The 20,781-nt window shown below is 41.5% G+C and overlaps 1 protein-coding gene across 6 annotated transcripts in view; it reads left to right on the top strand.

The window, feature by feature from the left end:
• Window positions 1–470: 470 nt before the first annotated feature.
• The window catches only part of LOC104010611 (zinc finger protein 462), a 114,114-nt gene continuing 93,803 nt past the window's right edge, over window positions 471–20,781 (top strand). For 3 of the 6 annotated variants that reach the window (XM_087762878.1, XM_087762880.1, XM_087762881.1), the window contains exon 1: window positions 472–947. The gene's annotated coding sequence lies outside the window, so the exon portion shown is untranslated. Of the gene's footprint in view, window positions 948–2,103; window positions 2,222–20,781 lie in introns of those variants that run through there. The other 3 variants (XM_087762882.1, XM_087762883.1, XM_087762879.1) reach the window with 2 other exon arrangements.

A 20,781-nucleotide genomic window follows, 5' to 3' on the forward strand; every position in this document is an offset into this window, starting at 1 on the left:
GGAGAAGACTTCAAAATACATGCTGGAAATGGACAATTTGAGTTTCTTTTCTCTACATCAGATGTAAGTTGGAAGGGGAATTTGAAACTGGCCACATGGTAGATCCGGTTTTATATTTTGCAACCTCCAACACCCATTATGCCTCCACCCCATTTTATAGGGTAAAAAACCTTGCTTAGGGAAGATTAGCTTCTAGATGGATGTGTCTGAGGGATCACCTCAGGGGCAGATCTGCATGCAGAAACCATTTTTTGCCATGGCTGGAAGAGAGCTATGAGCTAGCATAGTGCTCCTCCCGAGCAGCTCCCCCAGCACTGCAGGAGCTGCTGAGCGCCCCTGTGCAGGAAGCTTTTAGAATGCAATGGCTTGGAAGGTGCTCTTCAGATCTTTCCCCCTTCTTCTCCTTCCTGGCCTGTGGGTGACTCAGTGCCCCAAACCTTAACTTTTTGTTACCATCTTCCTCCTTTTAATCTCCTTCATTTTCAACACCTCCCATCTCTACCATCTTCTCTTACGTCTGTTCTGCCTCATAGATCTCTTCCTTGTTTTCTTTCTTTCTTCCCTCCTCTCCCATCTCCTTCCTCCTTTTTATTCTTGCTCTTTCCTTTTCTGTTTTCTTTCTTTTTCCTCCTCTTCCCTTACACGTTGTTGTTAGAAAGGATTCTTGCACCCCCTGGTGCTCTTGCATTTTGTGTGGTAGGAGAGGAGATTGTCGTCTTTCTTTCCCCCTGGTAGATCATTATTCAGAGACACAGAATGTGAGAGAGAGACGGATATCTCAGGTCATCCGCAGCAAAACAGTGAAAGAAGGAGGGGGGGGATCAGGGAAAAGATGGCGATCCTCCATTGCCTGCCAAGGAGCACGAGACTCGCAAAGCAACTTCCACAGCAATAACAAGAAGAGCTAGGCAGAGAGAAGGAGGTGGCAGTGGCGCCGGGACGCTCCTGTAAGTTCTTGCAAGTAAAATCCATCTCTGGTTTGGCATGAGAGAGATTCTCTCATTCGTGTGTGCATGCCGTTTTATCCACCATGTTTCTGTGAAATCCATTCATTCGGCCAGGGGAGGAAAGAGGAAGGGGAAAAAAAAAAAGCAAAGAAAAAAAAAAAGCGGCGTGTTTTGTTTGAGAGAGGTCTCTTGCATGAAGGAGGAGGTGCTGGTAGTGGGAGGAGGAAAGCGGCTAATTAATTTTTGTTGTTACATTAAAGGGGGATATGGAGAGATAAGTGAGATACGAGCAGAGCTTTTGGGGTGGGGGTGTTTGCGCGCGCTCGTGTGTGTGTGTGTGCGTGCGCGCGCTATGTCTGGATGGTGCTGTGTGTGAACTTGGATCAGAGACGGGAGAGCCACAGAGGAGAGAAAAGCTCCGTGCTGGCACGACTCAGGCAATCGGGTGACCTTCTTTCTGTCTTTGTCCCCTTCCCCCCCCTTCTCTTCCCCTCTTGCAAAGCTGGTCCCTCACACAGATATTTATGCTCCCTCCCCCGCTCTCCTGACATTGGGATGTGAGGGCTTCTGGCTCCGTCTTGGATGTGCGTGCGCGTGTGTGTGTGGGGGGGCGGTGGTTTCTTTGAAGGACATTGTTTGGAGGAGGACGACAGCGTTCAGCTGGAGAGCAGAAGCCATTACACATGCTTTTGCTCCCTTTTCGAGAAAGAGAAGGGAAGGGAGGAAAGGAAGAAGCCCACTTCTTGTTCGGTCCCCCGATGTCTCTATCTCTTAAGTCAGACAAGGAAGGAGTTTTCTCCCGCGCCTTTCTCCATCATCCAGAGCAGCTTTCTCTCTGTCTCTCTCCCTCTTTCGATTTCTTTATCTCCCTGTCCTCCATTTGTAAGCTGTTTGCTTTGGTTTCAGTTTAGACTCCACAACACAAAGCTTCTCTCCCATACACGCATGCAGTCTACGGTCTTTTTATGTCTTTTGGATTAAACTCCCCCTCCCCACCACCACCATTGTGGTTTCTATCCTACACACGAATCATCCTGGAGTTTCCTATAGATGTGATCTGTTAAAATTCCCCCCCTGGCCGCCGCCAAGGAGGGGGGGGGGGGGGGGGGGGGGGGGGGCTTTGCATTCGTTTTCTAATGTTTGGAAACAAAGACCTTCAAGTTTGAGTGCTTTCTACTGCTGCTTTTGTGTGACTGCGTGTGTGTGTGTCTGGTGAAGCTGCTTGCTTGTATAAGAGGAAGTGACTAATTTGGCAGAGCTGTGATCTGAGTCAGGTAAGCCATGTCGTGTTCTCTAGCTCCACCAGAAAATGGAGGAGAGCAAGCGGGCTTCCAGTAGACAAAACTGAGATGGGAAGTGCTCCTAACATTATGGACCTCTCAATTTTTTTTTTTTTTTAAGCTTTGCTGGCAATTCCCCCCCCCCCCCCCCCCCCGGATTTCTTCAGTTTTTCAATGTACAAGACTGTGATGGGTATTCTTTCTGATTTCATGCTATCAGGAAATGAGAACTGGAGGAAATTGCCTGGATTGTCCTTCACATAGAGGAAAAACTTTTATTTTGTTTTTAACTTTTATGCTTTCATGTTGAGGTCACTTTTCTATATATTTTTCTTTTGTTAAAGTTAATAGGATTTAAAGGTTTGATCAGTTAGCTAAAGAAATAGCGTGTGTGTGTAATACATGTAATATTTGGAGGCAAGTGCTTGTAGCCCGAGGCTGCTCAGGTTCTTCCAGAGAACATCGTGAAATCTCATTCTTTCTGTGTGGTGACGATGGCCTGAGTTTTGGCATTTTACCTTCTGATGCTCAAAAGCATTCTTTTTGTGTGCTTTAATATGGAACATTTTCCATCAATCACTAGGTTGCATATTTATAATGCTAGGAAGCTTCTCGGTACTATAAAATGCATAATTCCTTGCGGGGAGGGGAATGGCAACTTTCATGGTGTTCTTTTTTGGTGTCTTACAATATGCTTTTTTGAAAAACATAACAAGGGTGTTGCTGTAAACTTTTATGTCATGGCAGTTGAACAGGAAGTGATTTTTTTTTTTTTTAAACCTACCTTTTCATCTGGAATAGTTTAGGGTGGTCTCACACGTGGCCTTACTTTTTTTCCCCACCAACATCAATTTGCACATCGGTTGCATAGTAGATACAGTTCCTCAAAATTTCAAATTAAATGTTTTAGTGTCTGAGCATCTTAAAGTGCAAGTCCATGGGGAAAGTATCAGATGGAATGCTCAGAAGAGCTTGAGAGGAAATGTGAAATATAGATGTATGTATGGTAGAAATGATAGGATGAGAGACCAGCTAATGAATACAAGTAACCATGCTTGCATGCATGCACCAAGAATAGGAAGATGGTAGTTGTTAGTGATGAACTTTGTAATTCCATCTGCTGCAAGGTTAAAATTAATGCTCATTTTATTTTGTCTATCAAGAAATTGTTCTGTATATAATATAACATACTTTGAAAATATATTGCATTATCAGTTATGTATTTCTTAAGTTCTGGTTGCAGATGTGTCACCCAAATTGCTGAGATACTATAGTTATCTCCATATCTTTGAAATAAAGTCCTTTGCAAGGTGGGCCGTGGAACATACAATTTCAAATCTGTTTAATGTTACAGTGTGACTGAGTGAAGAGGGGAAAATTAACTGTTTTTTTTCCTGATGTGATGGTGATGGATGCGATTTGCCAATCTTAGTATGGGCCTAAATCAGCACCCATTGAAGGAAATTAAAAAGTTCCTCACTGAACTGTGTTGGTTTGGGTCAGATTCTAAATGCCCATCCTCTCTGTTATGTATAGAGTATTCTTAGATATTTATTTTGTATTGTGAATAGCCTCATCTTTTGAGAGATCAACTCAGTGCTAGTGCTATAATGTGACATACAGATGCATTGCACTTGAACATGAAGCGTGCTATCCAAGAGAAAATGAGATTTAAGATTAAGATCTTTATGGGAGGGCCTATATATTCCTCGCATCTGGTGACAGACACCCTAGAAAACCAAAGGTTATCACAACAGATATAATGTTTGAGTTGTGGTGAATGTGGTTTCATTTCCATGAGGGTATTCTTCCTTGTTCTCTAAAGAGGTTTCAGTCAGCCTCATAATTTCTGCTAATGATGTTGCTTGCTGTAATTATACCCAGACTGAAATTGAAGTTTACCTTGCTGTCAGAAGACTAGCTAAGAGACTTTTTTTTAATTTTGCAAACCAGTGAGCTAAAGGAACTTTGGAAAGATGGTATTGAAAAATGCTAGTCACCATTAGTTCATGAATTTTGCAATTGAACATTAATTTTTTGGTTCAAACCAATGGTTTGTAATAGCTTTTGATTTGTGGGCATTCAGAAACTTTCTACAGTGCTAGCCCTTTTAGAAAATTTGCATTCATAATTTATAGTATATGAACTTGATTTTCTTGATTACTTTTTTTAGGACCATTAGAAATAGTCCACAGATCACCACTTAAAAACAGTACTTTAAACAATTGATTTCCTTATATGTTATCATTAAACTTGTAATTAATTAAATTGTTGAGAAATGTCAGATTTAAAAGGTCGCACTTAGCATTTATTTCTTCCATCAATTTGAAATTATATTTTGATACGCGGGGGGGAAGTAAAAAATGTTGTGTATGGGTGATTAGGATATGAAGAGTGCGAGTACATAATTGGATGACAGATGGAAAGTAGAGCTACTGAAAGCAGGAGTGTTGGGGGTTGTTTGGGGTTTTTTTGAATTATTATTATAATTCACTAAAGATAGAACCAAATTTAATAGTGTTGTGGCCTTTGATTTAAAGGAAGATTGATTGTTGGAAGCCATGAGTGGATTGTAAGAGAGCTAGCTAAGAAACATTGGATGGGAACTGTAACATCTGACAGATGTCCAAACATATATGTAGAGTACATTTGGCCGTAAGGAATGGACAAGTAGAATTTTTAGGCTTACAAAGGAAATTGGAAGCACTACAATTTTATTATAGTACAAGCTACAGTCTGAGGAAGGTTACTTAAAAGAACCCCAGGTATTTCTTAAAGTTTGGAACTCTCAGGAACAAATATAAATACTCTATTCCTCTGATGGTTTTTGGTTTACAAATAAAACCTGTAGGATTACAATATTATTTGAGATTGTTCTAATTTGCAGTAACACTTTCTCTGCATGTTCTGGCAGATAACTTCTCAAATAAGCAAAGCACTGCTTTGTAGTATGAAACTGTGGGGGAAAAGAACTTAAATCTGTGAAATTGGTGAATAGCTATGTAATATTCATTAGCTAGCTTTGTGCTATTATGAAACAATCACTAACCAAATGTACAGACAAAAATATGGATGTATAATTTAAAAAACCCAACCCACTGAAATATTGGAAAAGAATAATTTGAAATATTGTAGAGGAAGGAGATCCTCTTTTGACAGATCAGGAACAGTCTACAAAGAATGTTAAGTTGTAAAATGTTTTTGTTATGTGTGTTATTTTGTTATAAATGTGTGTTATTTTGTTATATGTATGTTATACATTTGTTATATGTATATATATGTTGTATGTTTGTGTTTTGTTATAAATGTGTGTTATTTTGTTGTTCTAGATGTTGTTTTGTATTTACAGTGCATCATAGTAGGAAGTCATAAACATTTTAATGGGAGATTCTCTCTATTGGACTGAAATAGTTCATTTTGTAAACTTGTTCAGATAAAAACTATTCTGCTAGTGACAGAACTGAATGGTTTGCTTAACACTTTATTGTGGGTTAGCCTTGGCTAAGGGCCAAACACCACACCCACCCAGCTGCTCACTCACTCCCCCTCCTCAGTGGGACAGGGACGGGATGGGGGGGGGGGGGCGAGGATAGGATGAGAAGGCTTGTGGGTCAAGATAAAGACAAGGAGATTGCCCATGACAGCAATTGATAAGAAAAACAGAATCAACTTGGGGAAAATTAAGTTATTGCCAATTAAAATAGATTTGGGTAGTGAGAAACAAAGACAAACATTAAAACAACACTTTTCCTCCTCCCCTTTCCCATGCCTAGCTTCACTCCTTCATTCCAGACTCCTCTACTCCCCATGAGCAGCACAAGGGGGAGTATGGTCAGTATATAACATTTCCTCTCTGCTGTTCCTTTTCTTTCACACTTTTCTCCTGCTCCAGTGTGGGCTCTCCCACAGGATGCAGTTCTTTCACGAAGTATCCATCTGTTCTGGCATGGATCCTCTACGGGCTGCAGTGAATATCTACTCTAGTGCCATGGAGATGACTCCTCCTCCTTCTCACACAGAGGTGCTATAAATTCTTTAATCAAGGAGGTGGAGAAGGTGGCGTGATGCTGCTGGCAGATGCAGTTAACCTTATAAACAGTTGAATGTCAGCATAGTACTTCTCCAAACTTGTTGAAAATAAAATGTTTCAGAAGACCTAGGAGAACAGAAAGAGATAAAATAGCATGGTTTGTATGCCAGTACTGAAAGAAGAAAAGGGGGAGGAAGTGAGATGATTATCATAAGTTGAGCTATGTTGTTAGTAGTAGTGAAAAGGCTTTAATAGAAGTTTCTGAATGAGGGGATTTGATTTATAAGCATAATTCAGTCTTCATTTGTCCTGAGCTTTGGAAGTATTATTCTGCCTGTTAAGCTTGTGTTTGAGAAGCTGAATACATGAGTAAATAAAGAGTCAACTGAGATTATTTTGCGGTTTGTACTGTTTTGTTTTTTTAACTTTAGAAGTGGTAGCAAAGACTCCAAGTCTGCTACTCATATCTTTAGTTTTATGAAGCTATCCCAGATGTCGCAGTACAAACTCAACTCTGAAGGGGTTTGAAAGAGGGGTTTTGAGATGAAGAAAGGAGAATCTTTGTTTCTAGTTTAATCTATTTGAAACACTCAGGCTTATGTGATTTTATTTTTTAGCAAGTATGCTTTATTGTTTGTACAGTAGCTTGTTCAACTTGAGATGGTAGTGTCTTAATTATTGCAGTATCCTTTAAAATATTCTTGCCTAATCACTTATCAAAGAAACTTTTCTTTAAGTACTATTTTGAAAAAATAAAAAAAAATTTCCTCCCACCATGGGAGGTCGTGTTTGCTCTGTATTCATTTTTGAGATGTGATGGTTAACTGAACATCAGTCCAAGATACAGCAATAAAATCCATGCCTTCTGTTTCCCTTTGATTTAGAAACCTCTTCATTTTTGAGTAGTCTTCATGATATAATCATGGACAGTTGGTTTCTAGAAGAAATATATTAAGTGATTGACTGGGGCTAAAAGTTTATTCTGTGAAGAGGAGGGAAAGGTCCTTCAAGGAAGACAAGCAGTTTGGGTCACCATTAGTAGAAATAACAAATAGGCCAAACTATTCAGCAAAAAGAAGACTAGGATAAGGCATGCCATAACTACATGTAGTGGAAACTTGCTGTTAATAGAGTGATTCCATGGGACAGAGAGGCAGGAGAATGATTTTGCAAGAGAAAACAAAGCGGATATTGCAAAGCTTGATAAAGACAGACAGAATTTAATGTGATCCTGAAAATATGAAAGAGAAGATTTTTGTATTGAAAGATACTGAAAATGGAATCTGGTGTTAACTGTTTCCATGGTCTTGTGGACAATAGGGGCTTCATTGCACTGGTTCAATGAACAAAGTCTTTACTGATGATAATAGTTCTTAGGGTTCCAGTAGTTTTGCTTTGGGATGATACCAGTAATCATGGGAAGAAAGCATCATAGGGTAGTAGCACTTGCTGGGAAGTAAATGGGTCATACTGCTGGAATGCAATAAATCACACAATAAATCAGTTGCCATGATTAAAAATGTGTCTTTGGGCCTCCTGTGATAATTAACAACTATGTTTCTTCTGCAAATTGTTCCCTGATCTCTGATTGTTGGCAAAAGAAAGAGGAGGATGGGGGAAGGAAATAGCAAAAAATGTATATTACAGCAGCAAGTACATGTTTTTTCTGTAGCTTATTTATTAAATAAATGAAAATGCTAAAGGAAGGCTGTATGTACTTGTAGATTCAGGTCAAGAGCGACTGCTGTTTGACATGCAGGGTGGTGTATTTACCTTTTAATTACTTCAAAGATGGTTGGTCTGCTGAAGATTTTAATTTAATGTCAAGCTGAGAAAGGAATCATTAATAACAGGCTCACTGCAGTCTGGATGCCATTTCAGTTGTCTGGTGATGAAGCTAAAGAAAAAGCAAGTATTTTTTTTCTGCCTTCTTCCTCTTGTTAATTTAATTCCATATTTTCCAACTCAGATTAGGCAGAAGTTCTAGAGTGACTGGTAAAGTTGATTAACTCACTTGGTGGTTGGCTAACAGTTTCTTCCTTCTTCCAGGAAAACTATGACATAGTCGCAATCACGGAATCATGACTGGAGTGCCACAATGGATGGCTATAAGCTCTTCAGAAGGGATAGGCAAGGAAGGAGAGGTGGTGGGGTAGCCCTGTATGTTAGGGAGTGTTTAGATTGTATAGAGCTCAATGATGGTAATGATAAGGTTGAGTGCTTATGGATAAAGATCAGGGGGAAGGCCAACAAGGCAGATATCATGGTGGGAGTCTGTTATAGACCACCCAACCAAGATGAAGAAGCAGATGAAGCATTCTACAAGTGGCTGGGAGAAGTTTCACGATTGCTAGCCCTTGTTCTCGTGGGAGACCTCAACTTACCAGATATCTGCTGGAAATACAACACAGCAGAGAGGTAACGGTCTAGGAGGTTCCTGGAGTGTGTGGCAGATAACTTCCTGACACAGCTGGTGAGTGAGCCAACTAGGGAAGGCACCCCGCTGGACCTGTTGTTTGCAAACAGAGAAGGCCTGGTGGGCGATGTGGTGGTTGGAGGCCATCTTGGGCACAGCGACCATGAAATTATAGGGTTTTTGATTCTTGGAGAAGTAAGGAGGGGGGTTAGCAGAACTGCTACCTTGGACTTCCAGAGGGCAGACTTTGGCCTGTTTAGGAGTCTGGTTGAGGGAGTCCCTTGGGAGGCAGTCCTGAAGGGCAAAGGAGTCCAGGAAGGCTGGATGTTTTTCAAGAAGGAAGCCTTAAAGGCATAGGAGCAGGCTGTCCCCATATGCCGAAAGACAAGCAGGCGGGGGAGAAGACTGGCCTGGCTGAACGGAGAGGTTTTGCTGGGACTCGGGGGGGGGAAGAGAGTTTATGACCTTTGGAAGAAGGGGCAGGTAACTCAGGAAGACTACAAGGATGTTGTAAGATTATGCAGGGAGAAAATTAAAAAAAGGCAAGGGCCCAGCTAGAACTTAAACTGGCCACTGCCGTTAAAGATAACAAAAAATGTTTTTACAAATATATCGGCGACAAAAGGAGGGCCAGGGAGAATCTCCATCCTTTGTTGGATGTGGGGGGAAACACCACCACAAAGGCTGAGGAAAAGGCTGAGGTACTTAATGCCTTCTTTGCCTCAGTCTTTAATAGTCAGTCTAGTTGTTCTCGGGGTACCCAGCCCCCTGAGCTGAGAGGTGGAGATGGGAAGCAGAATGAAGCCCCAATAATCAAAGAGGTAACAGTTAGTGACCTGCTACTCCACCTGGATGCCCACAAGTCCATGGGGCCAGATGGGATCCACCCGAGGATACTGAGGGAGCTGGCGGAAGAGATCGCCAAGCCACTCTCCATCATTTACCAGCAGTCCTGGTCAACCAGGGAGGTCCCAGATGACTGGAGGTTAGCAAACGTGACACCCATCTACAAGAAGGGTCGGAAGGAGGATCCGGGGAACTACAGGCCTGTCAGCCTGACCTCGGTGCCGGGAAAGGTCATGGAGCAGATCATCTTGAGTGCCATTACGTAGCACGTGCGGGACAACCAGGGGATCAGGCCCAGCCAGCATGGGTTTATGAAGGGAAGGTCCTGCTTGACCAACCTGATCTCCTTCTATGACAAGGTGACCTGCTTAGTGGATGAGGGGAAGGCTGTGGATGTTGTCTACCTGGACTTTAGTAAGGCCTTTGACACTGTCTCCCACAGCATTCTCCTGGAGAAGCTGGCTGCTCATGGCTTGGATGGGTGCACTCTCTGCTGGGTTAAAAACTGGCTGGACGGCCGAGCCCAGAGAGTGGTGGTGAATGGAGTCAAATCCAGTTGGTGGCCGGTCACAAGTGGTGTTCCCCGGGGCTCAGTACTGGGGCCATTTCTGTTTAACATCTTTATCACTGATCTGGATGAGGGGATCGAGTGCACCCTCAGTAAGTTTGCAGACGATGCTAAGTTGGGTGGAAGTGTTGATCTGCCTGAAGGTAGGAAGGCTCTGCAGGGGGTTCTGGACAGGCTGGATCGATGGGCCGAGGCCAACTGTATGAGGTTCAACAAGGCTCAGTGCCGAGTCCTGCACTCGGGTCACAACAACCCCATGCAACGCTACAGGCCTGGGGAGGAGTGGCTGGAGAGCTGCTGGGCAGAAAAGGACCTGAGGGTGTTGGTTGACAGCTGCCTGAACATGAGCCAGCAGTGTGCTCAGGTGGCCAAGAAGGCCAACAGCATCCTGGCCTGTATCGGGAATAGTGTGGCCAGCAGGACCAGGGAAGTGATCGTCCCTTTTTACTTGGCACTGGTGAGGCCGCACCTCGAGTACTGTGTTCAGTTTTGGGCCCCTCACTACAAGAAGGACATGGAGGTGCTGGAGCGTGTCCAGAGAAGGGCAATGAAGCTGGTGAAGGGTCTAGAGCACAAGTCTTATGAGGAGTGGCTGAGGGAGCTGGGGTTGTTTAGCCTGGAGAAGAGGAGGCTGAAGGGAGACCTTATTGCTCTCTACAACTGCCTGAAAGGAGGCTGTAGCGAGGTGGGGGTTGGTCTCTTCTCCCAGGTAGCAAGCAACAGGACAAGACGAAATGGCCTCAAGTTTAGATTGGATATTAGGAAAAATTTCTTCATGGAGAGTGGTTAGGCATTGGAACAGACTGCCCAGGGAAGTGGTGCGATCACAGTCCCTGGAAGTGGTCAAAAATTTGTGTGCTTGAGGACATGGTTTAGAGGTGGACCTGGCAGTTAGGTTAACGGTTGGGCTTGATGATCTCAGAGGTCTTTTCCAACCTTAATGATTCTATGATTCTTTATTTGAACAAAGTGGATGTTCCAGTCCAGGCTAGACTTGTGAGGCTACTTAGAGTGATGATCTTGTGGTCTGTGCTGTAAATCAGATATGAATGTTTCTTTATCATTTCCAAAGATGAGTTATGTTGTGTTTGGCAGATTGCTTCTGTCCAGAACTTGATCCTGGAGATCTGGGAATGGAGAAAACTGTCACTTTTTCACTGTGTCACTTTGGTCATTCTGACTGATTATCAGTTCTCAGATACATTGTTGACTATGGTGTGTATGGAAGAGGAGACTAATTGTATACAATATCTAAGTAGTTTAGTTGGTAATGTGGTAAAGTCTAGGAGGGAAATAACCATAAAGAGTGTCTCATCCTACTGGGATCTATTTTTGTGTGTTGTATGATGAGCATTAGTTGGAAAATAAATAAATGGCAATGTAAATAAATAAGAGATAGTTTGTCTTGCCTAGGTTAATTAGAAGCTTTTATCTCACAGTCTAGTTTTTTCCTTGCTTTTCTACATTTGAGTGGCTTTGGCTATAGGGTATATAACTTCGAGTGCTGATGTGCTCTGAAATCCATTCTTCTATTATATCCAGTTAAAGAACTTGACAAGTGTAAAAATGTTAACAAATGGCTGATAGAAAATTGGGAGTAGCCAGACAGCTCTCAGTCTAGTTAATTAGCTCTCAACTGCTGAATTGTTACTCTCCTCTCATACAGTTGTAAAAGCCAACAGTGCAAGAAAGGGTTTGAGTTCTTGGCCAGGAGTGCATTTCAAAAGTTAAATTAATGTAATTTGAAGTCGGTATGGACCAATTCCTTTTGGTCTATTGACCTTTTATCTTTGGTGGGAGGAGTAGGGAGGCAGTGTGTTGCCTTTCAGGTCATATAGAGGTTAAGTTTCTTTGCCTATGATCAAGCATAGGGTGTAAAACAGCACTGTCCAATAGTACAGTGACCTAAGGAGAGGAGAGTAGGACTTTATCAGACCTTCAAGAAGTAAATGTAATGGAAAGCCAGTATGTGAATCTGCATATCTGACGCCTCTTGACTTGGGGATTGTTGGAATCATGTATTTAACCCCTCAAAAGTGGTAGCTACCTATGTAAGCTATTAGTTTCCTGAGCCTCATTCTGTTAGGTCAAGAAGAAGCTGTTGTTTCTCAAGAGCATGAGGGTTCTGCCATCAGAGTTACTGCTCTCACATAAGACACTTTGGATTCTCTTACTCTAAGGGCATAACCTTATTACTCAGTAGAGCTGCTGAAAGTGTGAGCCAATACATTTGAGTCTCCCAGCTGCATGAATAAACCTGAATTATTTTTAAATGATCAGATTACAGATGTTATAATGTACTACAATGAATTTTCCATTTCACACCCTCTCTGCAAATTTTCTGCATCATTTCCACCCTGGAGGGGGGATACAAGATTTTCTATGTGCTGTGCTTCTAAGGAATCATGTTAAAACTGCTGATGTCATAACCGGAAAAATGTCATTCAAGACAAAGCTTTGAGTCAGAAGTTGCTTGGTGTAGGATGTTGGTCAAACATTGGAAGAGGTTGCCCAGAGAGAGGTTGTGGAGTCTCCATCTTTGGAGATATTCAAAATCTGACTGGACATGGCCCTGAGCAACCTGCTTTAGCTGACCCTGCTTCGAGTAGAGGGTTTGGACTAGATGATCTCCAGAGGTCACTTCCAACCTCAACCATTCTATGATTCTATGACAGGTAGATTGACCAAACCTTGCATGTGGTGTTTTCTTGCAAATGAATATGAAATGCTGGTTGTCCTCCATGATTCTTCAGTGCTTCCAGAAGTTCACCAATATCACTTCAGTGGTTTATGTGAGTATAATTTACTTGCTGGTGTTCTGGTTGTATCTGTGTTTATTTTAAGAATTCATGTCTACTTAGGTTTGCTAATGTACTGTAAGATCAGATGAGCTGCTAAGATCTCAAGGGGGTGAACAATCTATTTTTAATGTGTTTGAAGGAGAGATGATGTTACCATATAGTGAATTTTTTCTGTCTTGTGGCAGTGAAGTCCAGTCATATGATGAGGTAGTAACTTAGATGGGATGTTAACATTTTCTCAGAGTAGGGTGTGTTTTTTAAGATGGATGGAGGTAAAATGCCGCGCTGTCTATTTCTATACTTGCTACCTCAACATGCAGCAGACTAATCCTCTTTACAGGTGAAATAAGCAGCCTGTTTATGGGCTGATGGCAATGCCTGCTGATCTGTTGACATCCAAATTGGAGAGAAATTCATGTCCAAGTGATGTTTCTAATAATGATTAAATTAAAAAAGGATATATTTTTTTCTTGAAATTGCCTAAGGGATGCTAAGAGGTTGATTTGTGACCTCTTTTCATGTCAGAACTTAGCTGTGTGGGTGTTGTGGTTTAGGTCAGGACAGACTAAATGCATGCATTAATTTCTACTCAACAATTGGATCTGTGTGAAGGAGTTTGGATATTTATTGCCTCTGTGAAAGAATGATTAAGAATGCAAAGAACACTTCAGAGCTACAGAAAAGTGGTTATCTCTACTTCCTCTTTCCTTGCTGACAGGAGCGGCAATTGTCAGTAGGTGGAAAGAGCAGGGTGCTGAGCATGTCGGTTATGGCCGCATGAGCTTGGTCCTGAGCATCACTGGAGGGCCTCCACAGTCAGGCATCCCTGAAGGTAGAGATGTACTGCTCCCCTTTAGGTTGAGGTAGATGAGTTTTATGAGATGGACAGCATCTTCCAGATCATCTGATTTTTATTGGTTGGTGGGTCACTCTGAGCTGTTGCTTGTTGATTGGTGTAACAAGTCATTGGGCAAATATTCTTGTATAAGTTTAATTTTCCTATTTCTGCCAATTATGCTTTTTTTTTTCTTTTTCATAACCTATTTAATTGTGCTTAATTACATCTCTAACAACTAGAGAGAAAGATACTGAAGGTCAAACTGTGAGCCTCTGACATTGGCTTAACTACTTGAGTGATGTCAGCTCAGTAGGCCAAAACAGCAGAGGAAACTGGATAGTAGTAGTGCTCTAATGCTTGTTTGAACGTGTTTGAGATCCCAGTTCTGCAGAGATTGGGAGCTTTAGGATGAGGAAACCTTGTTTAACAAATGTGTGCTTGCAACAAACTGAACAGTGAATCCAGCACTGCTTTGGAGACACTGCAGGGTAGTGGTAGCCATGAGGAACAGATTTTTATGATTTTTATTATGATTAGATTTTATATGAATTGGCTTCCTATTTTCTTTGGAAGGCAGTGAAACTGCAACCTCTACAGGACTCTTCTTACATTTCTGGGATTTTGTTTTGTGGGCAAGTGCATATGCTTTATTAAATTCTTACTGCCACTTAGGATCCTAAACAAAGACTTTTTATTAGGTCAGATCTCGGCTACCATTGTATACTCTTGTTACCATAGTACGTTTGGCAGATAATAAAGACAGGGGCCTGAAGCCCTTATCCTGCAAAACCTTATTTCTGTGAATAGTCCCTGTGATTTAATTTTGAGTTTTACTGCAATTAATCATGTGAGTAAACATTCAGAGGATCAAGTTATTAGCTACATGGACTGATTATCTTGAAGCTTTCAGTGAGACATTTGGAAATAATCTTATGTATGAGATGTCCTTGGTTTTTAACAACAACCACTTCATGTAAGTGAGGTGCTAGTTTGTGGTTGTGTGAGGGCATGGTTGTAGTTCATTTGTAAGAGACAATGGGTGCTAATGCACTAGATAATTCTTTCACTTCCAAATCTTTAACTCTCCAAATCTGGAGAAATAAGTGTTCAGTCATGTGGAAGTCCCAAGCTTCAGATGAAGTTTCATTGTAGAGCCTTTTGGATTTAGCGTAGAGATAGTTTGCTCAATAGCTGTAATCATTTAAGAGCATTGCACTGCAGTTGTGAAACAAAGAATAGTATGAAATTCCACAAGTGATGCTGCATAGACTTATAATTATGTAACTACTAAGAAACCATATAAACATGTTGCGGTTGCTTCTGCTTTCTTCTTAGCAGGAATGTCCTATTTAGAATGTCTTTTTTTTTTTTTTTTTTTTTTTTCTATTTGATTAAAGCTAAATTAACCATGGCACCAGTTTTTATGAGACAAATACTGTTATTGGAGTGTCTAAATCTGCAGAGGAAGAGTTCATAAATAAACTTTCCAGGTGTTCTGTGAACTCTTTAAGTCTTAAAAATCCAGTGATTGGTCTTTTGTCAACTTGGTGGGAGATGGTGGTGGCAGGTGGGGTTGTTTTTTCCCCCAAGTTCAGGGACATCTTCCTATACTTGAAGCTTGGGAAGCTCTAGTATACTAGAACTTACTCCGTGACAGGCATGCCAGAGCTGGACTTCCTAACTCCTGCAATTTGTTGCCTATTTGGCAGGATTTTAAAAGAATAATATTATAGTTCCCCTTGAATGAATCCTCATCTTAAATGCTATTCTGTGATAGCTCTGCAAAAGTATGACTGTCTTCATATGCTCCTAAGAGCTGAATGACTGGATTAAGCAACCCACAGGTGTTTTTTCCCTGTAACAATTTGGTGATGGGAAGAGGGAATGTATATAAACCATGTTTTGTCTATGAAGACTGTTCAGACCTGCAGTAACTTCATCCCTATGCTTTCCTACTTCCTCCACTGACCCCATTCAGGAGATTTTTGGTTGAAGCTTTCTAAGTCTAGCACTTGTGCATATGATGCATTTGCAGTTGTTTTTGAAATTTGCAAAGAAATAGCACTGATGAGTTGTGTGGAATTTGAACACCATTTCCCAAGGTAGGACTTTTTCTTGGTTACATAGCTACAAGAATATGGAGTTAATCTATTTCAGCATTAGAAAGTATCAAGGGTATCATCAAGATATATAACTTTTTTTTAATGTATGGTTGGTCTGTTGTGTCTATATAATTTTCCTCGCAGGTTTCATTTTCTAGTAGTTGGTAACTTTGAGGGGTTTTTTTGTTTGGTGGTTTTGGTTTGTTTTTTGGTTTTGGCTTGGGGTTTTTTCAATAGCAGTGTTGGACAATTTTTAGAGGGCACTGGGTTGAACTTTCATCAGAAGTGTTTCTTCATATGTAATGCTTCCAGAATTTGTCTGCACCTTTTCCCCCACACAGAGCCTAACACAAGTGTGGGCTCAACCTATGTCATTCAAATAAGTGGGTATCAACTGCACAGAATATAAGTGGAATATTAGATGTGCTACTTTAGAATATATAATTCTGCCTTTTTGTTTCTCACGTACTACCAACAGGTTATGAGTCTTCAGATTATGTTCAGTAATTCGAAGCTGTTTGAAAACCAACTTTTGTCTTTTGTCTCTGTGAGATAGTAATTTCTGTTGTTTTACTGTATTTTAAATGGTTTATTTGTAGTACATGAGTGGAAACCTGAGTTGCATCATATTGTCTTGTTTCCCTTTGGTATTCCATAAACAATTCCCTCTTCCTGCCTCTCTCCTTCCTTCTGTCTCCTGTGGGCTCCCTTTCTCCCTCCCCCTCCCTCCCTCTTGCTCTCCTGCTCTGTCTGACTTTCCCCCTCTGCCCCCCCCCCCCCCATCCCTCCCTCTGTTTCTGTCAATCCAAATAAAGGCATGACTCTAACAAGGCAGTGGAGATTGAGAACTACTGCTTAGTCTGCTTTCCAGGTATTGATGAACCTCTGGTGGTGGTGAACAGCATTGACAGCAAAGACTTTATGTCCAGCAGCACTGTATCTTCTACTACATGTTTGGAGTTGCAGTAAAATAAGGGACTTTCTCAGGCCAAAGCTTAAGAAGGCTTTTTCTTGACATTTTATATAGTGCCTCCCCTTAGACTTCACTATATTGCTTCTTCATAAATATATATGAAAACAAAATCCTGGTCAAGTTTAGGGTTTTCCTGCCTTTGGACCCTTTGATTTTTCTTGAATTTATCTAAATACCTTGATGTATTTTGGGGGGCATTTTTTTTCCTTCGTTTGAGAAGTTCCCATTGTCAAGTAAGCATATTCATGTGAGCTTTCCAAAAAGTCCTTCTTCCTGGGACTCATTCTTTCAGCCTCTCTTCTTAGGCCTGGAAAGCTGAAAATCTCTTCCTGTATTTACCTTGCTTTAAGACTAAGTGCTCTCTGGGGAACTGTGTTGGATTCTTTACTTTTTCTGCCTTAAAAATATCAAGGTTTTGGGGTTAGTCTCCAGATTACACATTTCCTAAGGTTAAGGAAACTTAATCCAAGGCCTTTCTCTGAAGTTCACTGTCCCCTGATTTTCCATAATGATGTGCCTTTCTCCTTCAGAGAATTTAAATAAAACATATGAGGGCCAGGTTTGAAGTTGGTGAGGGCCTGAGGTGGCTAAGATCATTAATGATTCATTTGTAAATTACAAGAAGCTATTTGTTTAGTTCATAGGGTTAAGTAGAAAGTAAGAACAATATATTCTGAATTGGAGGGTGAGGGTACTTCTCTCTTGATAAACTAGTCTTGATCTTAACCTTCCTTGTGACAAGAAAGGTAATTTTCCTCATATGTAGTTTGATTATTTATACACATTGCCAGGAATAAAGTTTTTGGGAAACTGCCATTAATTTTCTCTTTCCCAACTTTTACCCATATTTTGAGGATGAAACCAATGTAGTCCCGCTATTCTCAAAGTGAAAGTAAGCCTAAGTCAGTAGAAAGCCATTTCTTAATTTTAAATTTATTTTTTCTTACTACTTTGGTTCAAATGCTTGAAATTCTGAAGTATTTATAATGGCAGGAAAAATAAGATGTTATACAATGAATTTGTAAAAAGGGGAAAATAGCCACAATATATTTCTGATGTCTACATGTAGGGACTGTAGCTTTTTTTAAGCTATACAATTGGTTATAATTTTTGTCACCCTAGTTATGGGCCTCATTTGCATGATGAAAGTCTTAGTTGTCTTTTTTCTTTTTTTTTTTTTTTTTCCCCTTCTTTGTGATCCATTTCCTGTTTGGTATTTCTCAGGAGGAAGAAAAAGAAAATGGATCTTGGTGATTAACCCTCAAAGAGCTTATTTAAGGCAAGAAGTAATGAACTGGGACGGAAGAACACCATTAGAGGCTTTAACATCTTGCCACTTTTGATATAACTCAGCTTTAATAATAGATCTCTCCTTAATTTGGATGCTGGAATAGGGGAAAGAGCAGCATCCACAAGTTTAGTATGTGTCATGGTTTAACCCCAGCTGGCAACTAAGCACCACACAGCCGCTCGCTCACTCCCCCCCGGTGGGATGGGGGAGAGAATCAGAAGAGTAAAAATGAGAAAACTCATGGGTTGAGATAAAGACCGTTTAATAGGGAAAGCAAAAGCTGCGCGCACAAGCAAAGCAAAGCAAGGAATTCATTCACTCCTTCCCATTGGCAGGCAGGTGCTCAGCCATTCCCAGGAAAGCAGGGCTCCATCACGCGTAACGGTTACTTGGGAAGACAAATGCCATCACTCCGAACGTCCCCCCTTCCTTCTTCTTCCCCCAGTTTATATACTGAGCATGACGCCATACGGTATGGAATAGCCCTTGGGCCAGTCTGGGTCAGCTGTCCTGGCTGTGCCCCCTCCCACCTTCTTGTGCACCTGGCAGAGCATGGGAAACTGAAAAGTCCTTGACTGGTGTAAACTCTGCTCAGCAAGAACCAAAACATCAGTGTGTTATCAACATTATTCTCATCCTAAATCCCAAACACAGCACCATACCAGCTACTAAGAAGAAAATTAACTCTATCCCAGCTGAAACCAGGACAGTATGCTAACTATTTGAGAGATGAGATGCACGGTTAACAGAGAATTTGTTTGTTTCCTGTATTAAAAAAAAAATGCTTCTTTTATAGACAAGACTTTTTCTTTAAGTGGATGTTCCATTTAGTTTCTGCTAGATACGAATATCTGTGTATTGCATAAATGATGATGGTTGAGCCAATATACTTACCTTATTTTAAATATTTTATATCTAGGCTTGTTAAAAATTACAGAAAATAGTGTTTCTTGAAAGGAGCAACTGGGTGGAGACAGAAGTTGAGGTGGGGGAGAAAGAAGCAAGGTTCTTACAATACATTTCTTTACAATACATTTCTTCCCAATGTATTGTATTTCAGTGTGTGTATATATGAAATTAAAATTTGGTACAAAGTGTTTTGGACAACATGTAAATGTTTGTGTCAAAGTGCTGTTCCTTCCATTCAGGGATGTCATTGTTCAGCAAAGCTGTGACCAGCAGATTTCTATCACTGTCCCAAATGGATAGAGGCCTTGCACTTGCACAGAGGGAGAGGATCTTTTGGGAGTGAGGAGTTTTTTTTGCAATCCTAGTGATAATCACTGGTGTGAGATAACTGTTAAAGGCAATTTGTCAAATACTGCAGAAGTGTATATTCTCATACCTGGGGTAAAGATGCTGGCTGCTGTTCGACCAGTGAGTCAGTGGGCAAATAACAGAATAATAGAATGATTTGGGTTGGAAGGGACCTTTAAAGATCATCTAGTCCAACCACCTTGCCGTAGGCAGGGACATTTTTCACTAGACCAGGTTGCTCAAAGCCCCATCCAACCTTACTTTGAACACTTCTAAGGGTGGGACATCCACAGCTTCTCTGGACAACATGTTCCAGTGTTCCACCACCCCACGCCACTTCCAATCTTCCCCCAAATTTTGCTGTTAGTACTATTTGGAAATTACATTGATTAGGGAATGCAAGTTTTATTTAAGTAACTGAAATGTACAAATAGCATGACCGTAGCACATCTCAGTGCACAAATGTGCAAATCTTTGTCTCCTTTATTTGCTGTGTCTTGACACAGAATCACAGAATGGTTGAGGGTGGAAGGGACCTCTGGAGGTCATCTGGTCCAAACCCCCTGCTCAAGTGGAGCCACCTAGAGCCAGTTGTCCAGGACTCTGTCCAAATGGCTTTTGAATATCTCCAAGGAGGAAACCTCGACAATCTCTCTAGGCAACTCTTTCCAGTGCTTAGTCACCCTCATAGTTAAAAAAGAGTTTCTTTAAGTTCAGATGCAACCTCCTGTGTTTCCATTTGTGCCCATTGTCTCTGGTCCTGTCACTGGGCACCACTGAAAAGAGCCTGGCACCCCCTTCTTTGCACCCCCCCTTCAGGTATTTATATACATTGAAGAGATCCTCCCTGAGCCTTTTCTTCTCTAGGCTGAACAGTCCCAGCTCTCTCAGCCTTTCCTCATAGGAGAGATGCTCCAGTCCCTTAATCATCTTTGTGGCCCTTCACTGGACTGTCTCCAGTAGTTCCATCTCTTTCTTGTACTGGGGAGCCCAGAACTGGACACAGTACTTCATGTGTGGCCTCACCAGTGCTGAGTAGAGGGGAAGGATCACCTCCCTTGACCTGCTGGCAACACTTCTCCTGATGCAGCCCAGGATATCATTAGCCCTCTTTGCAGCAAGGGCACGTTGCTGGCTCACGTGCAACTTGGTGTCCACTAGGACCCTCGGGTCCCTTTCTGCCAAGCTGCTTTCCAGCTGGGTGGCCCCCAGCATGTACTGGTGCCTGGGGTTGTTCCTCCCCAGGTGCAGGACTTGGCACTTCCCCTTGTTGAACTGTATGAGGTTCCTCTCAGCCCATTTGTCCAGCCTGTTGAGGTCCCTCTGGATGGCAGCACAACCCACTGGCGTATCAGCCACTTCTCGCAGTTTTGTATCATCAGCAAACTTGCTGAGGGTACATTCTGCCCCATCATCCAGATCATTAATGAAG

This window comes from Nipponia nippon, unplaced genomic scaffold (genome assembly GCF_047370975.1).
Source record: "Nipponia nippon isolate SJK-2023a ecotype South Korea unplaced genomic scaffold, ASM4737097v1 scaffold_27, whole genome shotgun sequence".
NCBI lineage: Eukaryota > Metazoa > Chordata > Aves > Pelecaniformes > Threskiornithidae > Nipponia > Nipponia nippon.